Consider the following 26237-nt stretch of genomic DNA (forward strand, 5'->3'; position numbering starts at 1 on the left):
AAAACAGCAGCATAAAAAAAGAGCTCTTGGTCACAAATTTATGAGCAACCACAACGTCACTTTGAGACACTACTGTAAAGTTGGGCCATAAACTATGGAATCTCATAAATCAGGTGTAGGGTCACATTTCCTTTAAAATAATCATGTGTGTATATATATAAATATATATATCTATATATATATTTTTTTATTTATATTTAGGGGTGTGGTGTCATGGTTTCTTTGGTGGTTCAACTACTTTGTATATGATTTGCTTTTATATATGAATGCAGCTTCCCATTTTCAAATGCAAAAACCCCCGAAACATCTGTTCTCTTTCCTGCCTAGTAGGGTGCTACCATATTTTCATATTGTTCGTTGGCAATGTTTGAATGTAAATCACAAGCGGTAAAATGCTGCTTCCTTTGTCTAGAGAATGGGATGATCACTAAGCTAAAACACATTTTACAACATGTTGGAGAATACTTCCTATTGTTTGGCCATTAACTCCTACACGGTATCATCAACAAACATCTGGCTGTGTATGGGAGGCCTTCAATCCTCAACGTTCTGCTGGTATACAGTGCTAAATCCAGAAGCCAACAAATCTATAAAATGATAGGTTTAGGTAGTACAACAAAAGGCAAAAGGATCCGAGCATGTTTGCATATCTGAAAATAATGGGATTCACGCACCTAAGCTCATAAGCTACTGCTGAGGTCACCAAATTGTGTTCAGACTACAAAATTGGTGGTATAAAGCACTTCAAAGGATTAACAGTAAATCTAAGCAATTTCATCTCATCAAAACACCGTCAAAAAGGTACAAAAGGACTGTGGTCACATCTGAGATTGTAGACCAGAGCAGGAAATGACCTCTAGCTTCCTTCAAACCATATGCTCCAATCCTGCACTTTGTTAAAGTGCATGTCTAGACAAAAAAAAAAAAATATTCAGTACATCTCTGCAACACATACCCATCTACCCATATTTTGTGTCTTTAACGATTCTGCTAATACAGAAATCCAGTGAGCACCTAACTTCCTTTTGAGCTGATAAAGTGCCTCTGATGCACTTCAAAGCCAAGCACTCTTAGGATTTGCCAAGGCCTGGACTATAGAACACAACCCCTTATAGAGATGAGAACAGGAGGTGGTGGGGTGGACAAAATAATATGGAATTTAGTAGACAGTCTGTCCAATCCAGGATCCAGCAGAATTGAAAGCCAGCTCCACGAACAGCTAGAGAAAACCTCAAAAGTTAGGCGCCAGCTGTAATTTTTAGGGAGTTGTAACTACCTGGGCCCTGGGACTCTGGCAGGGCTGTCAACACAGCTTGGGATTTCAGTTCTGCAGAGGCACTGCGTTGTCAGCCCAAACAGGAAGTTAGGAGCGCACTAGTCGTTTGACACATTAATTGGTATTTTTACGTACTTGGACCATTTAAAGGGATAATACATCGAGCAATGTACATGTATGGGAGAGATGTACTGTTTTTTTTTTGGGGGGGGGGGGCAGACATGCATTTTAAATATTTTATGACCCTGGCAGTAACATACATAAACAAGAAGCATTTTTTTCCACAGACAGGCTGAACTTTTCCTTATATTGTACTGGGGTCATGTTATTTTAGACACAGACAATTCCATTTGCTATTTTGCCATCACATACCACCATAGTTTGTTTTAGAAACAGGATTCTGGCAGCGGTTGTGGCAAGCCGAGTGTTGTCAGTGCAGCAAGCCGTTTACTTTTACTAGCCCATCTAGAAAAACAATGTAAACAGTTGTTGCTGTTAATTTTGTCCGCTGCACCTTGAACTCCCAGCATGTCCAGTCCCACCTGCCGAAACTTGGTCTGTGCTCCACTCCATGGGCTGCGTTTACCCTCAAGTTAACCATTAGCCACGACTTCACTCAGGGTCTACTGAAAGAAAACATCACCTAAGCCAAAAACCTTTTGTATGTTATGTCGCAATCCACAGTAAAATCATAGTGAAGAAAATGACAGAATTTGACCCTTTTATACAAGTTCTGCCCATTTAATAGGAGTGATGTTATGGCAGTGTTGTATAGCCGTATGTACGCCATGAAGTGTACCAGCTCTCCTTGGCCTTCTTGTCACCATTAAGAATGATCTGAAGTCAATGAAAGGTCTGTGTTGCAGGAATTCCAAGCGATTTGTAGCTCATTCCCTCAACAACTGACTTTTCACAATGGTGTGAATGGGTCCTTTCAATCAGAAGTTAGGGTTTTTAAAGAAAAAAAAAATCTACCAAATTGCCAGGAATCTTTCTCCAAGTAATTTTCATTATTATATGTAAAGTATATTGCCTGTGGAGCATGTGCAGAGAAATGTACACTTTCAGGATTATGTAACTGCAGCAAGCATGCACAGGAGCTATATCCATTCACATGGGATGATCTGCCATTTCTGTGGCAAGAACATACAAATTTCTGCAGCAGGAATCCCAGGTGCCCCATTCAGAAGTGGCCACTGTGCCCATTAAAGTAAGCGGCAGGGTGACTGGCAACACCCGTCAGCGACAGTCCGCATGTAATCCTACATGGTACGATTACATGTGATTTGGGACAGATAATCGTCCCTGGATGCAGGATAAATGTGTGCAGCGACAACCATCTATTTTAGATTGTAAGCCCTCACGGGCAGGGCCCTCCTCACCATCTTGTCTTTGAATTGTATTGTGATTGTAATGTCTTCCTTATATTGTAAAGCGCTGCACAAACTGTTGGCGCTATATAATTCCTGTATAATAATACTAATAATAATTCCAAACCACATGTAATCGTACCATCTATGATTACATGCGGACTGTTACTCACAGATACGGCCGTTGTAACTTTAGTGGGTAGAGCAGCCGCATTTGAACGAGGGCACCTGGCATTTCTGCCGCAGGAATCCGTAGGTTCTTGCTGCAGGAATGCCAGATTGTGATGTGTGAATGGGGCCTAAGACAGAGCTGACTGATCACATGACCTCTGATCAGTTAGCTCTCGGTCATTGCCCCCAGTGGAGAGCAGTGAATGTCATTGCCTCCTGCAGGGGATTCCCACCTCTCTGCTTCTTTAGCAATGGCTACATACATAGGTGGGACCAGGTGCCACGAGCTCCGTATCTCAGCCGTGTGCAGAGAGGCAGAGCCATCTGTCAATAATTAGGCAGCTGGGGTGGATCCCAACAATATTGCCGGGATCATTTTTGGCCGCAGTGCGGCTCTGCGCTGTCAGCTGATAGCGGGCATAAGCCCAACATCTGCTGACTTTGTGTCAAAGGGGTGCAAATGTACTGCTGTGACTCCAAAAAAAAAGTAAAAGGTTTGGCTTCACTTCTCTGAAAAGGTAGCTACAGAATTATCTGCTATAATGGTAAACAATGTTCTCCAATGCAGCTGCACATGACCTTCGTACAGCAGAGAATTGGAGCTTCCTAGAGAAGCATTGATTCAGCAGCAACTCTGTCTAGATACAAATGACCAGAGAAACAAGCAGAGACGTTTGTAGCTGCTACAAAATTGCTCGTGTCACATAACCCGACACTTGCAGAAATCAGATACAAATGGGAAATCCATATTTTCACACCGCTGGCTAATACCAATAGGCTTGTATACACGTTGTTATTATTATTATTATTCCGGATTTATATTGCACCAAGAGTTTGTGCAGGGGTTTATAAAATGAAGGGAGACAGTACAGTTACAATTCAAAACAGAAGGGTTAGGATGGCCATGCCTAACATGAGTTATGATGCATGGTAACATGTGCATCTCAAGCTATTCATTCTGAATAGCACCCAATGCACATATGCAATATAAAAACAATGTTCCTGCCCTTCAGCCTGCCACAAAACACTAATGTCAATTAACTGTGTGCTGTGCATTGTGGCATGCTGACCAAAAGATGTAGAAGTTTTGGGGGTTGTTCACACCATCTCCAGACCAGATCTGGAAAGGCGTATGTTCATTTTGTATACATTTGTATTCATTCCAGTGCATTTTCATTGTTCTTAGCTGGTTTTGGTTTGGTTTTAAGCATGTTCCAGTGCATTCCGGTGTGTTTGCATACGTTTACGTACATTTTGGTGCTTTCCAGGGCAGAAAAAAAATGCAGCATATTTTTTTTTTGTAGGAATGTAATGTAGGGATCCCATTCTTATCCTTCCTGTAGTATGGAGGTGGGTAGGGAGCAACAGCAATGCAGGGACTACATGTCCCAGACCTCTGTGTGGGTTCAGCTGCTGTGGGCGGGGCCACTATGGTTTTTGGGCTAGCATCATTACGTTACCTCTGTAGTACTCTGAACTACAGGGGGGCGCATTAAAACAATAACTGGGCGTGACCAAAAAGCGGCTTCTGAGGTGCAACGTCATGCAGCCGTAAGTTCTCACAAAACTATTGTGGGAAGGAGAGTACACCTGCAGAACATGGAGTTATGATGCACAAGAGAAACGTGGAATCAGGAACCCCTCTGCAGCAAAGAGATCTTAAAAACTTCAAACTGGAGTTCTGCTTTAGGAATATTTTTGTAAAGATTTAAATATCTACAGGCATCATTTTTAAAAATTATGTGCACCAACGTCATGTCAAATTAGACAGCTCTGCGGTCTATTATTTCAAGAAATATTTTATGTGGTTAGATTCTGGTCGAGATTCGCAAAGCACGCCAAAGAAAACGTAGAAATTATATGCACCGTACAACGCCATCATCTGGATCTCGCCTCTGCGAATCATAAAAATACCGGCCTGTATAATTCTGGGCTTTATTAAAATCTTTGGGAGAACAGCCATATGTAAAAATATTATGATACGCCGGTTTTAGATGTGGGATTAGATGTTCATTTAGCATTGCAAAGCATTTAACGCTAAAACCATCTGGCAGGGTTGTTCAAAGGATTTATAACTTTAACTTTTCAGTCTATTTCTGTAGGGAGGTCTTTAACTCTTCGTTACATGATCTTGCTAAATTTACACAGTTCTGCATTGTTTAATAATAATGAGGCTTCGACATCTGCCAGCAATAAACTCAACTGTCAATATGTTACTGGACAATGTTTGAGGAGGTTTTGTGGAACACTGTATAGGCTGGTTAAAGAAGTGAATAGGAAGCCTTTAGGTTTAAAAAAAATGTACATTTAATTTCTATGCGAGACATTGTGCAATTTAAAGTGACCCTATCATCTAAAAAAAAGAAACCGAATAGGAGCAAAATACTTAGCTTTCCCACTGCCCGTGCCACCACAACGGTACTCCATTCAAGGGAAATCCTCCACTGAAGTCTTCCAGGAAATGGACACTTCCGGGAATGCTGATCTCCTTGGTCCTATGAGTGCTCAATGGTTCTTCTCATGGACCTTTTCACTACTACTGTGTCATGGACATTCACCTAACTACTGTGTCCTGAATTGACATGTTAATGGTTCCCTTTATGAACCCTTAGGTAACTACTGTGTCCTAAAATGATAGGTTGAAGAAAATCTAAGGCTCCCCCATTCAAACCTGAACATTTTGTGGACATTTTTCAAAACATGGTAGCACTGAAGTCCTCCAAGAAAATAACACTTCCCAGAGTGCTCATCTCCTTGGTAATATGCGGTTCTCAATGGTTCCTCTTACAGACTTTTACGTAACACTTCCTGATGGTGACAACAGTGGAACATGCCTGCAAATGTATACAGACATGGCCACTTTAGGTCTACACCAGAAGCCCTTTGTGACAATGCAGGAGCAGACTTGGGAGACAGGAATAGAGCGTTACACTCCGTGAACCCATAGCGCTCCTGACTGCTTATTACAAATTAATTAAGGTGGGTGCAGTGGTGATCAACGGATTGTGACAATGCAGGAGCAGACTTGGGAGACAGGAATAGAGCGTTGTCACCCTAGAACAGGAGGTGCCTGAACAAGGACATTCCTGGCAGGATTACTATTTTAATGAAAGCTGCATATTAAAAATAATAATAACTTTCAAAATGACATTATCATGTTGAACACTATATACCATTTTTGAGATTGTGTTTGGATCAGATTTGTGTTCTTTGAAAAATAATCAAAACCAAAACTTTTTCTTTTTGATAGAGAACAGTTTTAATCAGTCAGGTTTGCTATTTTTTGCTGCCTCTGTGCCCATTTGAGAGATTCTATTAATTCCTGGTGTCCTTTGCCCCAGGAAGTGCAAGTGAGAGGACATAAAGTTTTACAGAACAGGAGGTGAGAGGAAAAAATATCAGCCACAGGGACCACATCAATTTCAATGAGTTAGCCAACTCTCAGACGTACATTGAGAGATGGAGCAGTAAAGCACAACCGCTGTGTAGGGCTTCAAAGCAGGAAGCAGAGCTATACACAGATGCATGATTAAAACTTTACATCAAGCTGATATTTAGAGGTTTATTAAAAAACAACGCCATACAACAATCTAAGAAGGACCATACTCCCCCTTTAAATGCTCGATTTGCTTTACAAAAAGACGACAACTCCTTTAACACTGAGTCACTCATAAGCAAATGGTGAGCCACATTTGTAAAACAAATGGAGGGAATCAGATTTCAGTCATCCACCAGTCTAAGCGCAGGCATTTGGAGCTCCCTGTAGTAAAGAATATGACAGGCCTCCAGTGCGGTAATTTGATTTGGATATTATGGGAATGTGAAAAACGTGGACTAATGGCTACACGATAACAGAATAGATGCCTGCCTATAGCTAGAGGGGTGTGGAGAGGTTTCAGAACTTCAGCCTGGATCAGAATGCAGCTCTGTGAAGGAATGTGTTACAGTAAACCTAGAAGGAATTTTGGGCACCATGATTTCAGTGCCGAAACATCTATCAGTTGATAGCTCAGATAACACTTCAGGTTTTGGAGTTGGGGTTAAATTCTGGTTAGACTTATATTCAGGGGTTAGGTTTTAAAGGGAACGTAACCTGGCCAAGCGAACAAATGCCAGAGCCTCTGCAGCCCACTGAACTTCTGCCATTTGACCGCTGAATGGTAGGGGTTGGGGCTTGGCATCAAGAGGAGGCTAGACATTATCTTGACTTGAACAAAAGCCTAAATTACATTATTGTGATTGTATTTACATTAACTTTAAAAATGAAAGTCCAGCTCCAGCTATCACTATCCTATGCACCTTGGAGCACCCTTGATCTGCTTTCTTCCCCCAGTGTAATGACATGGACCCCAGTCTCTGCAGCATTCTCCTGCAAGCCCTGGGCGGCTTGATGACATGCCCACAATCTCATATTTAATTTACTATTTTGTACTGAGATTGTAGTCCATCACAGGAGTGAGCTTGGAGCCTTGACTACTTTACAACACACACGGACCATTGGGAACAAAAGTAGCCACCCGCCAGAAGGAAGGACAGTGTCGGCACCAATTCAGAGATGATTCGAGGATCTATAGCCGAGTTATACACAAATAAGATACATTATTGTTAATAGTTAAAAGAGAACTATGGGGCAATTTTTTTCCCCCCATAGTTCTCTTTAGGATCACGGGAGGACATATACCAACCTCCTCCCGTGACCCAAAGCTCAGTATATAGCAAGCTATTGCCCGCGATATACTGAGAGCGCTGCATACGGGACAGATCTGTCTAGATCCACCCAGCTGCGTGAGTGACAGCTTGCTCTGCCTATCTAGAGGCAGAACCAGCTATGCCCGCCCCCTCCCCCATTCGTTCCTCCACTCAGTGCTGAGACGATCGGGAAGTGAGCAGATCGGTGCACGTTTCTGCTCACTTCCCGATCGATAGAGCTGACCTGTGACAATATCTGTCACAGGTCGGCTCTAACTATGAGGATGAGTGGGAATCACTCACCTCATAGTTCTCCTTTAAGGTACTTGAATGTATTTTTAAGATTTAACTAAGTTTAGTGTCACTTTAAAATATATAATAAAAATACATGCTGGGATTAGCCTTACTTTATTGAATAGGACTGTTTTAGCTACATTTTGACCTAAATGATGCTACAACAAAATGTTTATTGCTATTTTTTAAACAAAAGGTTTAAAAAAGTAGTTTTTCCATTTTGGTGGCTACTCGCTGCTTGCCATATATTAAACTGTTTAAAGATTGACATAGCTTGGGGACTTGTTGCACTTGAATGCAGTTGTGATGTATTCCTTTTCTTGCAAACTGGTCACATTGAAGCGAAAATACTCCAAAGACTTTGGACAACCCAGCCAGAAATCTGTCTAGAAGTAAGAACTCAAGTAGTATTCAAGGAGTCGGCCGCTGTCTAAGAAAGACCAGATGCCAAGAACACAAACTTTTCCATTGTAAGCCCAGCAAGAACCAGATCTACTGGCAGGGCCAAGTCCCTCTCGTAATAGGATGTATTCAGTAGGTTAAAGGTTCAGTCCCATGTGCCTAGACGGAAAACTACAGCTTCCAAAGATTTGCAGTCGGCAGCAATTGCAGAATTTCCCTACTGACCATCTGCACATTGTGAGCATTTTCCTGTTTTCGCTCATTTTAACCACTTCCTGGCCACAAGCACATTCTCTTTCATCAACTGATCAGGAAGCATCAGCTTATGGACTGTGCCAAACTGCTTCTGTGCATCAGCTATAGAGAGATCAGGAAAAAATTGTCTGAGATAAAGTTGATTTGTGAGCCATAGTCATTTTATACATCATGAAGGCAATCCCTGCCTAGGCCAAGGGTTCTCAAAAAAGTGGCACCTTTAGGTGTTTGACAGAAAAAATCTTGTCATCAATTTGTAATATTTGTTTCAAATACATTTTCCAAATACCTTTGATTTTTTTTTTTTAAAGCAACTAATTTATTAGATTTTTACTACATATCAACCCCCTTTAACCTCAGACTGTGGGCCTCCTAGTACTAGCAACCATTCAGGCTCAACTGTAGCAGAAATATATCAGGAAGCAAGGGGTTTTACCTCTGCAAGGGGACAACAGGCACGGCGCAGGGCACAGGTTCTCCTCCAGCCTGGTAGAACTCCTGGTGCCTGGGTTGCGGGTGCGCATGTGCGAGTCGTGCGGCAGGCGCACGTGCGCAGTACGCAGGCTGCGCGCGCATACCCGGAAGGGCGTAGCGCTCCCGCGCCATTAGGGCTATCAGGTGTGGGCCTTGCTGGTGGAGATTCCCAGCACACACCTTCCATCACTCTCGCCTGCCATTCAGTCCCAGGGAGGGAAGCCTCCTGGTTGCCTCGGTGACCGGGGAGGTGGTCTTACATCCTCTTGCTATAAAAACCTAGCCGGAGCTCTGGCTTGTTGCTGAGTTATTCCACCTTATGGTGTGAACACCTAGCCTCTCTGTTGGATCATACTGTTACCTTTTACCCCCTTTCGTTTGCACTTCCTGATTACTGAACCCGTGGACTGTCTATCGCCTCTAAACCATCGCTGCCTGCCTCGACCCGGACTGGACTTTGACTACTCTCTTGGATTGCCCCTATTTGTACTTCGCTTCCAGACTCATCGGACGCTTCCTGCCAGTGGGTTCCTTGCCGCGCTGCCAGCCCGCTGGCACGTCTGACAAAAAGTGCCAAATGGAAGGGAGAATAGAGAGAGCAGCAGGATGACGTTATTAGTGCCCTGCTGCTTCTTCATGGTCAAATCAGTAATTTGAGTACATCTTTAATAAAATGTCATATCTTTAAGGTGATAACTCCCTCATCTCTCACGATGAAGCAGAATCCATCTGAGAAACGTGCTGAGAAATAACCTGCACCATTACGAATGGATTATAGAACATTATGAACCCTGTAATCAAAATGGGTCTTGTGGACCATGCTACGTTCATGAAATATGTCTGGTGAATGTTGTGGGTTGAAGACATATTGCACTCAGAAACCAGCACGTAATGTATCACCATTGATTCTTTTAGTGACTTTTCTTATGGATTTCTAAAATATTCAACATTTTTTTACTGACTCTCCTATGATTATATTTTGGTGCCGTTGAAAGCCCAGCATATTCCTAAAACTTTTTCCAGTTGCTCTCTTGGTATGATGGTACCACTGTTACTTGCATAGGTCGTGCCTAAATCTTATGAATTCTTCAAACCGAATGCAGCACCAGCTGGTTTATAGTCGATAAAGGCGACAGTCCCTTATAATGGATAATTCAGCAAAAGGTTTTAGACTCTTTTCTCGGGGATAAAAATGCTGTAAACTGTGATTATCATAATATTAAATCCCCGCCCCCCGACTGCCATTATCTTTTTATTTTCTGTCTTTTTTTTTTTTTTAAGTAGCTGTGGCCTTCAGTACATAGTGTGTTCCCTTGAAACGGAATTCCACTCTGACTCAGACTTGAGATTGACGCGCCTGCTTTAGAAACTTGAAAGAAAGTCATGCATTCAAATGTACATTGTAAACAAAGGTTATTTACAGCACAGTATGATTCAGTGAAATACTTCCTAGTCTACCATATAAATGATACAGGGGTTAAAAGCAGCATTTCAACATTGCTTTGCTAACCAAAACAGAGTACAGACAGAATATATAAAAAAAAAAAAAAAATCAGGAAGAGGAATGTCTATTCTTTGCTAGAGGCAAAATTATATATGCAAAATGACATATAAGTCGGCTCATACCTAACTGTTCTAGGAGAGTCACATCTCTAGCACAGCCCCCTCCCACATTGTACATCATATCCCTCTCCTGTTCTGGGAGTGTCATATTACTGTCAGTGTTGGCACAGCTCCTCTGCCCCTCCGTACCTGTAACTGCCAGGTAAAATACTTTAGTGGGTCACCTGAGTGACAGCTTTGAGTCTGCTGACATCCATTCACATTGTGCAGTTGGACTGGTCTCGTCTCTGTCCCTTCCTGTAATAAAGACTGGCCACTGCTGCTCGCTCTGCTTGTGCAGGGTGACTAGTCTTGTATCCGCCCCCTCCTGTAGTTTCCTGCAGGCAGCCTGTAGTAGGTGCTCTGCTCTCTGCACAACACTGTGATGTTACCACTACCTTTACAAAGTAACATTGGGGTTTGAAAATACATTTGTTGCACATAGACTGGATTTCTTTCTCCTTTCTTGTTTTTTGTCCAAATATTATTGTACTATGCTAATAATGAAACAGGAAGTTAAAGTAATAAGGGAAATTCCCCTCTTGGTGGTCACTGGAACTAACCCTGTTGAAAGAATAACTTCTTATATCCTCTTTTGGTAACTCTAAAATGGATTACCGTTTACTTTTTTGTCTCAATGATGGTGGTCACAAGAACAGATGGTGAATCTTTCCAATGGGGATAAAGACTGCAATACAAATGTAGAGGGTCTTACCTAGACCTGGGCATTCTACGGTCTGTGGGCCATTATCTGACATTGGGTCTATGGCAGTCCAGCCCGTGTTCTGTTGCAGTCCAGTCCGTGGTCCGCAGGACTGAAGAGACTGGTGCATCCACTATCACCCAGCCATTAAACTGCGCTCATTAATAGCTGGGTGATAGTGGATGCACCAGTCTCCAAGGCCAGTGCATCCACTGCAAGCCATAGCCCAGCACAGGTCAGTGATCGTTCAGTGTCTGGACTACTTTACTCTTCAGTCCTTGGTTGCTAGTACTGCTGCAGTCCTAGCAACCAATGGCATTACAGGTCCTATGCAGTCATTGGTTGCTGGGACCGCTGGGGTAAGTGATACCCTATGTCAGGGGTAGGCAACCTCAGCACTCCAGCTTTAGTGAATCTACAAATCCCACGAGGCACAGCAAGACTGACCGCCACAAGCATGACCCCCAGAGGGGATTTGTAGTTTGACCACAGCAGAAGTGCCAAGGTTGCCTACCCCTGCACTATGTAGTAAAGCAAGCATGACAGCCCTGAAACTGGCACCTTTACAAACAAATCACAACAGCAGCTTCCTTATTTCTTGCCCTTGAAAACCCCTTGCTCAGTACATCAGTCATCCTGGAAGACCTCCTGCAACCTCAGAAAACGTTAATATGCTGCCAGTGGCACAACGCTTAGCCGTCGCATTATAGGGTATAAAAATAGGATCAACTAATATAGGAAAATAAATGAGCTGGGCCATTTTCCTCGGGTGAAATGCTTAGGCCATCTGTACGCGATTGTACCTAATGCTCCCCATTACCAAATGTCAAGCGGGGATTAAAAATAAATAAATGAAAAAGCCGCAAATAGCACAATTTCCTTTCTTTCAGTCCAAACTTCAGGCTTCCCTCCAGCCAGAAGACAAATCGGAGAGAGACCCTGGGAACGGCTCCAACACATTCGAAGGTCGTATCCTGTGCCAGGAATGCGCATTTTACAAACATCTCAACGGACAGCGTCCCCCCTCCTCTCCTACTTTACTTGTTTATAAAGTGATTCCAAAAAGACGTTAAAAGGCAAGAGCGTCTCACAGATAAAGTGACTACTCAAGACATTTAAAGTGATACAAAGTTGGATTATACATAAAACACCTGCTATGATAAATACACGTGGAGGGTTTTATTTAGGGGGAAAACTGCGTAAAACTGCTCTGATTTTTACCTATGTATACAACAATGCTTACTTTTTTCCCCCCTTCCCAATCCTGCTGTAAGGACTTACCTTAAATGATGAATCTTCATTCGAATATCTTCTTGTTTACTGTCCTTTTCAGCTGTCACTCCAGCACTGGTGCGGGTCTCCGATCCAGCGCTGACGCCTCTGCCCTCCTTTCCTCTGATGTCCCACGGAGTCTGTGCGGGGGCAGGCTGCTCCATAGACTTACCTTGTGTCTCGCCTCATCTCCCGGCCGAACATCTGAAGTGCGCATGTGCCCACCCCAAGATCATTTGCGGTCGCCCGAGTGTCTTCAAGTGTTCGGATGGGAGAGTGCGGCGAAGACACACTTAAGTTTTTTTTATGTTTTTGCATATATCTACTGCATATATCTACTGCTTCCCCCCTTCCCAATCCTGCTGTAGGGACTTACCTTAAATGATGAATCTTCATTCGAATATCTTCTTGTTTACTGTCCTTTTCAGCTGTCACTCCAGGTTTTGCATAGATATATGCAAAAACCACTGGGGGTTTAATAATCCTTTAATGGAGAACTATGGGGTAAGTGTTTTTCCCCATAGTTCTCCTAAGGGTCACGGGAGGGCATGAACTAGCGTCCTCCCGTGACCCAAAGCTCAGTATACCGCGAGCTGTAGCTATACTGAGACCGCCGCAGCCGGGACAGATCCCGACAATACTGTTGCGATCCACCCAGCTGCGTGATTGACAGCTGGCTCTGCCTATCTAGATGCAGATCCAGCTGTGCCCGCCCCCTCCCCCGTCCGTTCTGCCAGTCAGCACTGGAGGATCGGAGCGGGGAGGGGAGAATCCCTGCAGAGAGCCGTGAGTGACAGTTACGGCTCTCTGCAGGGACATGATTGAGAAGTGAGCGAGCGACGGTATGTGTTCTAACCCTTCCCGATCTATTGAGCCGACGTGTACCAGTTTCATTGTCACAGGTCGGCTCGAACTATGAGGTCGAGTGAAAATCACTCACCTCATAGTTCTCCTTTAAAGTAGTATTAAAGTCTCAACTTCTTTTCAATAATGAATCCAGATCAAACGCATAGACATCACCCAGCAAAGTATTTCTTTACCTTTTAGCACAAGCATTTACAGTCATCGGATTTCCACTTCATTGAACTTCCTGTCCAGTACAAGTTCACAAGGTACAGAGCAGTCTCCTGCAGCCATCCATCTAATAGCTTGGAGAAGGGAGGAGAAGATGCAGGAGCAGGGAGCAGAGGACAGGCTTGCCTTGCTGTGCCTGTGTTTGTGGAGACGCACACAACTAGCACGCACAAGGGTGACTCCATGACTCCAGGACCCTGAAAGGAATGGAGACACCCTAAAACAGGATATCAGGATCAGTGCTCAGAGGACCAGCTGACTCTGCAGGAAACTAAAACTTTTAAACATCAAGAAGTATCATCCATTGTAAGTTATTTCATCAGCATTTGAATTAGCTTTGAAAACTGCCTTTAATATCACTTTAACTGTGACCGGTACATTGTATTGAATTTCAATTTGCTGTTTTTGTTACTTTCCAGCAATGATTGCCAATAAAAATATCGAACAAGAAAAAGTATGTTAAGTGTATACGTACGACACCTCCTCCTCCCCTCACCTCTATAGTATAAGTGGTTCTGTAGTCCTAATATGCTTCGTGATAACATGGTTTGAGATATTATTGCAGTACACACAGGGTGGCACTGGATTTCTGGCAGATCAACAAGGGTTCTATTTGCACTTATTGAACCGATCTAACAAAATGCTATCAATTATATAGCCAATGGAACAAAAGGGAGAAAACAAGTGAAGTTCATATATCCTCAAAAACACACCTAATAACTAATTGTGTCCCTTCAGGCCTCAGGCTCTGTTCACATGAGGTGATAAGGCATTTCTGCAGCAAGAACCTACAGATTCCTGCGGCAGAAATCTCAGGTGTCCTGTTTAGATGTGGCCGCTGTACCCATTGAATTAAATGACAGGGTGGCAGCGACCGCATCTGTCAACGACAGTCTATGTAATATACTGTATATAGTACATGGTTCAATTACATGCAGTTTGGAATACATGATTGTCCCTGCACACAGGATAGATGCATCCAGTGACAAATGCCCATCCCAAACCACATGTACTCATAACCATGTACAATTACATGCAGACTGCCACTGACAGATGGGGCCACTGTCACCCTGTCATTTAATTCAATGGGTACAGTGGCCTCATCTGAACGGGGACACCTGGGATTCCTGCTGCAGGAATGTGTAAGTTCTTGCCACAGAAATCCCAGAATGTCCCATGTGAACGGGGCCTTAGCATTGCATTACTGCACATGCATTAATGCATCCCATTCACTTGTGGTGTGCTGGCAGCTTATTCAATGCATCAAAACTGGACCTGAAGCACATTTTTAACACAACACGCTGCAGGTCCATCGACACCTGTTGTTCATTTTGAATGCCAACACATGGGTACAACGCCAGTGCACCACAACGCACCACACATGCATTTTACTGTGCATTAACACATAGGTGTGAAGCCAGCATGACATTGTACATCTAGGCACCATTTAAAGAATAAATGTTACGTTCATCTCTGCTTTTCACGCACATTGTCCCATGTTTTGTCCCTTTAAAAATGCTCCAAATACAGAAAAATACTTTTTTATCTGCCAGAAATCCATTGAGCTCCTAACTTCCTGTTTGAGCTGACAACGCTGTCTCTGCAGCACTGAAATCCCAAGCAGAGCTGTCAGCCCTGCCCATAAATGGCTACAGAGCACCTCCCTTAAATGCGATGGAGATGTCAGCTCAAAACAGCAAACCTGAGCCGAGCTGGCAGCATCACAGGTATTTTTCTGCACGTGTGTTATTATTAAGGGGCTAAAACATGGGATATTTGCATGATCTGCCAAGATGTACTAAACGTCTTTTTTATTATTATATTTTACCTTTGGAAAGCTGAAGCACTTCATAGTTACCAAACGTGATCTACAGATGCCAGCTAGAGTCTACTGAGAGCACATAAGTTCAGTATGAGGTGTTTCAAAGTCCAAGTCTACTTTATAAATAATTATATTTTTTTTTCCTAAGGCCTCAGTTGTCCTTTACTGATTAATCCTTTCATCCATGTCATTCTCAGACTGGATACAATACGCATCACCAGGCCCCTCCCTCACCCACTAGGTTACACGCATAATTGCCCACAACACATTGCTAATAAGATGAGACTTGGGCAACACCCTTTCCAATACCTAAATAAGCTCATGCGCTTCATTGAGATCTTCTGCTTCCACTCTGACATCTGAGCAACGCTGGTTACATAACACTTAATTAGAAGAAGAATTACCTTGTTAACACAAAACAGCGTGAACGTTCACGGCGAAATGTATTTTAAGGCACAGACTAAAAAGGTTGTCAACACTCAAAACCTATTTTGCATAAATAATACTACTAATAATAACAACAATAATAATAAATAATAATAATATTATTATTATTGGTAGTGTTTGTATTATTATTTTTGTATCATTGTCATTTTTGTTTATTATAATTTTTAAAGGCAAAACCTCCCCCCCTTTTTTGGGAATTGTTAAAACCTCATCCAGTTATTTTTTCCTCCCACGTTTGTCATTTGAGAGATCATGGTGTCACAGAATAAAACTTTATTCTGCGATACCATGATTGAGTTACATTAAAGGAGAAGTCTAGGTATGTAAAAATGTAACCCCTTGCAGATGCCCTTGCACTCCTAGCCACACATTCAGGCTTTGGCTAAAGCTCACCATACAGTGCTTGAATTTTGCCTGAGTTCAAAATCAGAACTGTGCATGGCCCTGCCGCCGGCACCACTTTTACTTTTCATGCAACTTGACGAAGGAGGCTGGCCGAAAACTGTCAGCCAAACAGCAACCAATCAGCAGAAGTCACTGTTCAAAATATATTAGCCTGGCAGAAGAGTTTCCTCCATCCACACCAAAACAGCCCCGCAGGTGTCAACGAATAAAAGTGCATAGGTGTAGATATCTTGGGCTACCATTATACGCCGATAAAAGAAAAACAAAAAACAGGCTTATTATCTGCCCATCTTGTGCACAGGCCTCCCCCAAAGCAAGCCAGTCTTGAAGAACGACCCGCAATGCACTTTGGCCCACTATACCGCGACGGAGCAGAATTTTCTGTCCCTGTTTTGTTAAAGATCAATCCATTTCCTAAGTTTGTTTGCAGCCCCGCTGCTCTCCTGACTCTGAACTTGTAACGAAGAAGGTGAATACACACACAGCTGGAGTGACAACAACATTACAAAAAGCCAAGCTTTCAATACAAGAGTGTATTTACTGCAAGATTATCTGCCATAAGGAAACAAATGTTCTAGACAAGAGAGCACAGGACGGGAGAGGTGTATTCTATAGACAAGACCCAACATGTCACTGAACAGCACGGCCTCAGGAATTCCGTACGAGACAGACTGCTCTCCTTTCGGTTACCCTAGCAGATGTTTACAATGCAATAGGCTCAAGTCGCAAAGCTAAGAAACCAGTATAAGGACGCTTATTTTCACAAAAGTGACAAGTATTCTACGTTGAGGCGAATGATTTTGAAACATTACAGTCACGTGGCTATAATAAAGATACTTATCCCTGTGTTAAAGCTTTGTAAATAGAGGAGGTGTGATCTGGATTTTGTCCACAGCATCAGTGGCGTCACAAGGGGGGTGCGGCCCGCACCCGGGTGCCACCATTAGGGAGGTGACACCAAAATGACTGACAGTCATTTTGGTGTCACCCCCTATGAAAAATCAGGGACTGTGTCATGGACCTGGAGCCCGACAGTGTCAGGAGATAGAAGAGGACCCGGCGGCATACCTCATCCCACTGGGTGAACGTCCCCTCCTCTCTCTGCCAGCATCCATCACCAAGATGGCTGCCGGCAGGCGTCAATAAGATAAACGCGCATGCGCGATGACGTCACAGCAGGGTGTGACCCCTGCACAGCATCCAGATTTTCCAAACCATACCCTAGAAACTCAAAAAGGAGAAAATCAGGCAGATACACTGCTTGTGGCCAAAAAAAAAAAAGGTCACCATGTGGATTTAGCTAAGCAAATAGATCAGAGCCTTACATTGGATAAGCGTTATGATCTGGGGTTGCTTCAGTTGGTCAGGTCTAGGTTCAGCAATGTTAATGTATGTCCCCATAAAATTAGGTCAGATGCCGGCCTGGATATACGGACTGACCCGGTTTTTCCATCAATTGATTTTTGTTCTTTCCTAGATGACAATGCCAGGATTCATCGGGATCAGATTGTGAAAGAATGGTTCAGGGAACATGAGACATCATTTTCACACATGGATTGGCCACCACAGAGTCCAGACCTTAACCCCATTGAGAATCTTTGGGATGTGCTGGAAAATACTTTACGCAGTGGTCTGACTCTCCCATCATCACTACAAGATCTTGGTGTAAATGAATGCAACTCTGGATGGAAATGTCACATTGCATAAGCTTATGGAAATGATGCCATGGGGAATGTGTGCTGTAATCAGAGCTAACTGCGGTCCAACGAAATATTAAACTGTGTGATTTTTTTTTTGTCCAGGTAGTGACTACTGTCCTTGGAGGAAAGGACAGTAGTCTGCATCAACCACTGTGACCAACCAGACTGCGCCAATTGTTCTAGTCCAGGTAAAGCTACACATACATGCATAGATCTAACTGAAAAATTGAATGAAAACTAATGAATTCCTCTGTCCAAACTAAAATGTTACAGTACTAACCAGAACAGGAATCAGGGAGACATCTTACATAGTTGCATAGTATTTGAGGTTGAATAAAGACACGGGTCCATAAAGTTCAACCATGATGGACCTGTGTCTCTATCTTCTAATAGGGGCACCAGGTGTGGTGATGACCGTCTTAGAGGGGATTTGCCCTCACTTTGGAGAGATGTCTCACTTCCTGTAGTGTCTCTAGGACAGGACGTACTGTAAAGGAAAATCTCTCCAATAGGACATACAACCCAGTTCTAACCCTTCCCTACTCTGTCCTCAATGAAAAAAAAAAGTATCACTGTACATTTAAAGGCGATGCACAAACACAATACCATAAGAAGGGTCTTTTTCAAGTTAATTTGGGGATTGTATGTTTTCACAAGCAGGGCCCTCCTAACTAGGGTTGCCACCTTTTCTTCAAGCGAAACCCGAACACTCTAGCGTCGCCCATTCATATGTAAATATCACAGTTGAGACAATTTTCAGTGAGGGGTCAGTAGCCCCTATCTTAATTGTGGCTGCCCCTGTCTGCCTGACATCTTGTGTCCGGGTTTCTACTGCCATGAAACACGGGCACAGCATTCAAAACCCGGACTGTCCAGGTGAATCCTGGACAGGTGGCGACCCTACTCCTAACCCTCCTGTATTGGAATTGTATTATAACTGTACTGTCTCCCTCTGTTTTGCAAATAAACTGTTGGCCTTGTATAAATCCTGTATAATAATATTTATAAATGTTGCAGTCACCAAACATTCATTGAGGGTGAATCTTCCAGGGGCATGCTTTTTAAACGAGTGATTAATTCAACTGCAGAGAATGTTTAGTGGATGTCACATATACTCTTTTTTTCCCGTTGCTGTACAAATATCCAATTTGTCTGTGAAAATGTACATGTTTTTCTATTACACTTTTTGTGAGCCGAAGTTCACATAAGTGGCTTTTTGGCACCATTGTGGAGAACATTCATTCAGAATCACCAGGCAGCTGGAAATCCCACCTCTACCACTGCCCATAATAGAGATCTCATGCAGAGTTTTCTTGGTTTTGTAGCACAAATTCTGAAAGGAGAGACAGAAGCTCTTCTAATGGCGGTGATGGGTGGACAGCCAAGGGCAAACAAGGGCAGATCATATCAATGGGATGAATGAGAACCTTTAAAAAGCCAGAGAGTGATTAAACCCACCGACCTCTACCCAGAAATAACAGAAAAGTATTAAGTGAACTGACCCTTTAAACGATTAAGGTATTCAAAATAAACACCTCAGTCAGTGTCCACATGCTTCCAGCGGGTGCAAACAGAACAACATACAATGTGCTCGTCACCCTGTTTTTAATTATTTGTACACTCGGGCAAGTCAAAGCTCATATTTCCTTTTAAATCACTTATGTGAATCCTTCCTTCAGGCAAAGTCTGAGTAAAAAATCCTAAGACTAGAACCAGATGACCCTTCCAGACAGGTTTGACTAGGCCTTGAACATATAACTCCACTTCAGCCTCTTTCATTCTGTAGATATGTGTACATGACATGAAGATACTAGGCTACATAGGGCACTCCAAAGCAAAACAAACAATGACTAGGACTCATTAAATCAAACATGTGGAAAGGAAGGAGTATCTTAGTTGTCCATTGTATTAAATAACACTTTCATGTAAGGATCTTTTAGGCCCCCTTTAGACCTCCGTAGTGGTAATTTTTGCTATTTGCATTGAGTTATGGCAGCCCATTCACTTGGAATGAGCTGCCACAGTAACACAATAGAAAAATACACGTACAAGACCCTTTTTGTAGCACAAGTGTGTCACCCAAGGTAGCATTAGGAATGACTTTCTAAATGAATGGCTCCACATAAGCTGCTATGCGTTATCTAAAAAATGTGCCTTTTCCCCCAACACATAGGTCTGAAAGAGATCTAAAAGCAAAGCAACAGGTTCACTTTAAAGCTCCCCTACCCAGCAGCATGTAACATGTTCACTTCCCTGCTGCTCTGTTTTAGCCACCAGGAGCAAAAACAAAAAGATAATACCAGGTACTTCCAGATATGGAGGGGCAAGGGACTTACTCATTTCTCTCATGTGATAGTTATGACACTTTATGATTGGCCCAGCGCTTTTACTTGGGGGTGGGACACTGTCCTCAGCCCTGTATATGTCCCGTCTAGAGCCACTCTGAGCTTACACAATTGTGTAAGAATTGCTCTCTTCACTACCGTCAGTGGAGGAGTGAAGGAAAGGTACTGTATGTGCTGCTGGGGACAGGCACGGGTGTAGGAGTGCTTTGCATAGCCACAGCACATGTTCATTTAATTTAGGTTGCTATGGACAACATTTCCTGGTCATAGGGCACAGAGACATTAGCATCTTTAGCCAAAAGTAAGATGCCATTAAAGCAGAACTCCGGTCACAAATTGCATTAACCTTTGCAGTGGGGCTACACTCGCACTGCAAGGGTTAACTGCTCATTTTTGTGTAGATAAAAAAAAAAAAAAAGTTATACTCACCCGTTTCCTCAGAGCTGGCCTGGCCCCCGGAGCCTATCTTCCCCTCCACTGCAACGGCCTAAGGTCCCTGAATCATCGTGTTCTATACACAGTGAGGGGATGCCGAGGGACATACCAACGCTGCAGTGTAGTAGAAGACAGGGTGGAGAGAGCGCCGCCGGCAGTGAGGGTCAGGCGAGTATAACTTTTGGGGCTTTCTTTTTACCTTGGACAAAAAGGAGCAGTTAACCCATGCAGTGCAGGGGTAGCCACGCTGCAGGGGTTAATACAATTTGTGCTTGGAGCTCTGCTTTGAAATTATTTTTGAATGGAAAAAAAAAACAGCTTGCAATATTTCATTTGCTAAAGGCTTCTTTCCATGCAAAAAAGAAAAACAGATAACACAAAATACACAAATACTGCAACAAGCTTGTGCTTGTAAAAGCAAACCTGTGCTCAGACCAAAAAAAAGGTTCAAAAGGATGATTTCTGAGAAAACGGGGAACATAAGGTGTGCGGGTAAAGCCATCAGATCACCAATAATTTTAAGTTGTAGCACAGGCACCCCCCCCAGATACTTTTCTCTGAGCAACCAGTCATGGCCAACATGGAGTGACTATGCTTCAACTTACCAAGTTGAAAGTCAGTATTGGGGGCTTTAGAAGTAATCTACAGGCTGAATTTAAACATATGCACTGACACTATAGGATGGCAGAATAGGCCTGGATGAAAGAAAACTTCCATCCTTTTCTGAATGGATGCCACCATCCTTGGTTTAGTGGTATTAGTTTCCATGGTGCTGCCGGCATACTTGCACCATGGAATGGCATGATACTGTGTGAAAATTTTGAGGCACCCCTGCAGAAGCCAGAAGGCCCCCCAGTGTGCACCCTGGTTGGGAAAAGATGCTCTATATAATGTCAAAAGGTCAGTCCTGAAGTCCTGACTTAGGGTGGCAATGCTTTTCCTCCATTAATACAATACAGTGAGTGAGCGTTGTCACCCTGGGATAGGAAGTGTTTTCCAGGTGAAAATAAAGGTTGCAAAAATCCTACAAATAAGAAAACGAATGCAGTCCCTACATCTGAGGACTGCAACACATTACATTTTTGTTCTTGGGTTAGATACACTTTCACGCTGTTTGGCCAGCCAAGCGAAAGCGACTTTACAAGAATGTCACCTTTAGATGTTTACATAGGCAAAATATTATGTTCTATTTGTGTCGGCTATTATTTGTATGTGGTCCATCTTATACCTCTGCTGTTCCAGGAAGTGTCCTGCACACTCCAAGGTATTTTCTTACTCCACTAAATAGAAGTGAGAACAAACTGTACAAATAGGGCTAAAAGTAAAATAATGTTGCATTGCACCAACTGTGCAATTAGCACAGTTACCTTTTATTGCCTAAACTAATACATAGTAGAGGTACTACAGGTCACAGTGATCAAACTGTGATGTTAAGCTAAGGACTGTCAGCCAACACTGTCCTCTTAGAAGCAAGCATTTAAAAGTAAACACACATCATCCTGTTAGGTACCACTGGAGTGGAAAATACAATATTTGACCAGCTAGTTGTTATTACACCAGCAAGCCTGAAAAACATGCACGCTTCCATTGAGGACTTGGTTTTGTAAAAACCACCTACTACTTTACTGATCAACAACAAGCATGCAGCCAGTACAGTTACAATTCCTGTCCTTCAAGCTTGCTCAGGGTCAAAGACCATCGAAGGAAATAAGCACATAGGCACCAGAGAGGGCAATTAGATAAAGCCTGTCGCTTTGGCCTGAGTGGAGTCCTAAGTATAATCATGCTCCAAAGATAACAAATATATATTTTTATTATTATTTTTTAAACATTAAAAAGGTATTACATATAGCATATACATAAAGTATATGTATATATCTCATACTTTCACATTTGACCTCTGCAGATATAAGATCCAAAATTTATAGAAGATCCAAAAAAAGATGTCCTGCTTGAAACTGAACCTGTGGCAACTCTGAACAAGACAGATAAATGACCCTTGCTTATGAGAAGAAAATGCTGTAGTTGCCCATAACAAGGTAGCCAATGCTTCCTAAATATTGGCTGGCACCTAACTTTTGAGGTTCTTTAGTAGTTGTTAATAGAGACGGCTCTTAAAAAAATAAATAAATCATGAGAATTCCTGAATTGGTCAGACTGCCTCCTGAATTTTATATTAATTTGTCCAGCCTGCCATAACAATCAACTACATAACCCTTTCACTCTCAAATATGGTGGCCATTCTCATCTAGAACACTTCCTCCCCTCAGACACTGGCGATTCAGGCCCCTGTGATGGAGTTTACGCAGCTGGTCCATTTGTCAAAACTCTGTCATTTTATCAGCAAATGTTCCATGGTTTACAGGGCCTACAACAACATTTGTGAAAGCTACTAAATAACTTGCACCCTTCTCATAAACCTTTCTCTAAAAAAAAAAAAAAAAAAACAACACTGTTATCCCTGGGCAACTAGATCAAGTCTAAAGAGCTAATTAAAAAGAAAAAGAGAGTAAATCAGTTTTATTTAATCTAACCAATAATCTAGCTGAATTATTTACATGACCATCACATCATTAAGTGCAGGCCTGTTACAAACAAATATCAATGGCAGAGCTATTTAAAACAAAAAAAGTGGTTTTGCACTTTTTAAATTTTTTTATAATTGATGATAGATACGCCTAAAAATAAAAGAAATTTGAAAAATAGCATATTCATATTTTAGATTCTCCTTTTAGGCTCACCATTTTCCAGGCCTCCCATGCACCCAAGCAGGATCATAGCCAGACGATCTAGACGTGTTTTTATTTGCTATTTTTTGCCATGTTTTTACATAGTAGAAGAGCAAAATCATGAGTTTTTGGACCCATAAACTTTTAAATGGGAGCCCCTAAAAGATGCACATAAACAAGCTATTTGCAAGTTGTTTTGCAGGTGCTTCCAATGAAGTCTATGGGACCAAGATCACATAATTCTGCCCTACAAAAAGTTAATGTTTTTTTTTGGAGTTTCACGCATTGGTCAGGTGTGAACAGGCCCATTGAGAATAATGGGATTCTTCATCTTGAGCATTCTCTCACTTGGGGAATAGGGAAGGTGTAATTGAGGCCTTAAGAAGTGATAGCTGAGGAGGAAATCCAAACACTCCAATTGCCCTGTCTGTGGTTTTAGTCAGACAAAGCAGGCCACCTAAACTGTGCCATCTCTTTAGATAACCCTTAGGGACTTGGGAATCCTTTGTCATGCCTTAGTTAAATTATGCCAAAACTCCTGAGCTGCATACTTGCTTTCCTGCAGTTGCACTGGGGCTATGCTATGTGATCAGTTCAGAAGACAGTCTGCACAAAGTAAAAATCTTCTTTAAATTCTAGTAACTGTGAAGAGAACCTCTAACATGGACAGGATGTAACCATGATGGCTTGAGCGACTCGTCAGCCATATTTGTCTGTCATGTGTTTTCCCTCGGGAGCCAACAAAGGCTAGCATTACAGTAAAAGGAGCGTCTACAGGAAACAGGAAGTATGGCCATAGTAAATTTCAAAAGGCGCACACAAAAAAAATAACATAATGAACACCGTGTGCTTGTCTAAAGAAGACAACAAAAAAGCAATATAAAGGATACATACATACACATATATATATATATATATATATATACATACATACATACACACACACACACACATACACACCACTTGTGGTATAGAAAAAAATAAATACAAAAAAATAGATACCTATATTTATTGTTTTGCACAACAAAAACACGTACTCCAAGTTTTCATACATGACCAGTAGTTGGTAACTTCATTGCGATGAAAGAAAAAATAAACCAAAACAAGGTCAGCTAGAATTTGACTGACAACCTTCTGACTAGGGCTGCAACCAACTAATCGATAATGAGAATAGTTGTCAACTATTCTCATTATCGATTAGTTGGTGGGAGGGAGAGAAACTAATCCAAAAAAATTAATCGGGCAACTAATTGATTATGAAAATAATTGTTAGCTGCAACCCTACTTCCGACAGCTCATCACATAAGTATGATACCAATAGTGCCAACACAACCTAGAAAAGATACTCCCTGTCCTCATCCAAAAACTCAGTGGCCATATAGGCCTCAAGATGTGGAGTCCACCCAATGCTCAGCGCTGCAGCTTCTTCCCTCTAGCCCCCTGCCATAAAAACTAGGGGCCAGACTGTCTTCTTGCACAAAGCATTATCCAGGAGGCCTGTAAATCATGAACATGTTTATGAGAATCACAATTTACTAAAAGCTTTGCAATTTGCTCAATGTCTTTTTAGTTTTGAACAGAATGGAGAAGGGTCAGAGTCGTTGACAGTTGTCACGAACACTTGTCCCCATTGGTTAGTGTGGGAAAGAGCCAGTGACAGTTGTCACCAGAACACTTGTCCAGTTGGAAGATTTGCCCTAAGCTCTCATTCCACTGACACTTGTAAAATTACTAAATGGTCACCAGAACATATAGCTGGCTTGAATCCTGAACAGGGGCACGGTTGCATTATCATTCTGACAGAGGTTGTAACTGGGGTGGGCAAACTCCAGTCCTCCAGCTGTTGTGGAACTACAAATCCCATGAGTCACTGAAAGATTCTTAACCACAGGCATGGCTCCCAGAGACACATGTATCATGAGATTTGTAGTTTCACCACAGCTGGCGGGCTGCAGTTTGCCCACCCCTGTTCTAACTCTTCCTTGCTATAGCCACAGTTAGAATACGTTTTGGCTGGAGGACCACCTTAAGGGTACGTTCACTCGCATGGCTGCAGGTGAGAATGTCCCCAGGCAGTGCCAATGTGCTTAATTGAGCTGCATTGCAATGTTTCTTTATTCTTTTTTTTTTTGGTACAACTTTATTGAAATGTCACAAGTGACATTTCATTCAGTTGTACGTGCTCACCGTGGTGTGATGTGGTTGTACAGTGTCTCACTGTGTGCGTCTTTAAATACGCACCACCGGAACACGGTGGCGTGAACCAAGCCCATGCATGACAAGTCAAATTGCCTTGACTTGCATTTGGGCTGCGCAGGAAAAAAGGATCAGCACAGCCCGAACGCAGATGGTGTGAACCAGCCCTAAAAATCATTCTGTACCAAAGTAGAAAACCCTTTAAACCACCTATGCATCCCAATGAACAACTATTACATGAAAATATAGTACAGCAGTTTTGGCAACATCCAAAAACCAAAGCGGGCTGTCAGTAACAAGACCCAGAGCAGTGTTTAGCAGAGAACTGGATTTAGGAAAAAAAAAGGAAAGCGTGACCACCTAATTTTGGTATAAAAAGCTTAATCCAAGTCTGTTTAACAATGCACAATAGTCAGTCCAGGAATTCTGGCTGTTGCTCAGTTAAACACTCCCCTTTAGTTAATCAGTTTTGCAGCTGCCGTTTTCCACACAGAAGAAATTAAAATCCCACATGTAGGCTTCAACCCCAAAAAGCTGTTAAGCTGCAATAAACCCCCCCCCCCAAAAACCGCTGAA

At 42.5% G+C, this 26237-nt stretch overlaps 1 protein-coding gene across 1 annotated transcript in view; it reads right to left on the minus strand.

Annotated features, from left to right (window-relative positions):
* Positions 1–26237, minus strand: part of LOC108797490 (rho GTPase-activating protein 39-like) — an 87964-nt gene that overhangs the window by 59303 nt on the left and 2424 nt on the right. The gene's annotated exons all lie outside the window — the stretch shown is intronic.

Source organism: Nanorana parkeri, unplaced genomic scaffold (assembly GCF_000935625.1).
Source record: "Nanorana parkeri isolate BGI_ZX_2015 unplaced genomic scaffold, ASM93562v1 scaffold1284, whole genome shotgun sequence".
Lineage (NCBI taxonomy): Eukaryota > Metazoa > Chordata > Amphibia > Anura > Dicroglossidae > Nanorana > Nanorana parkeri.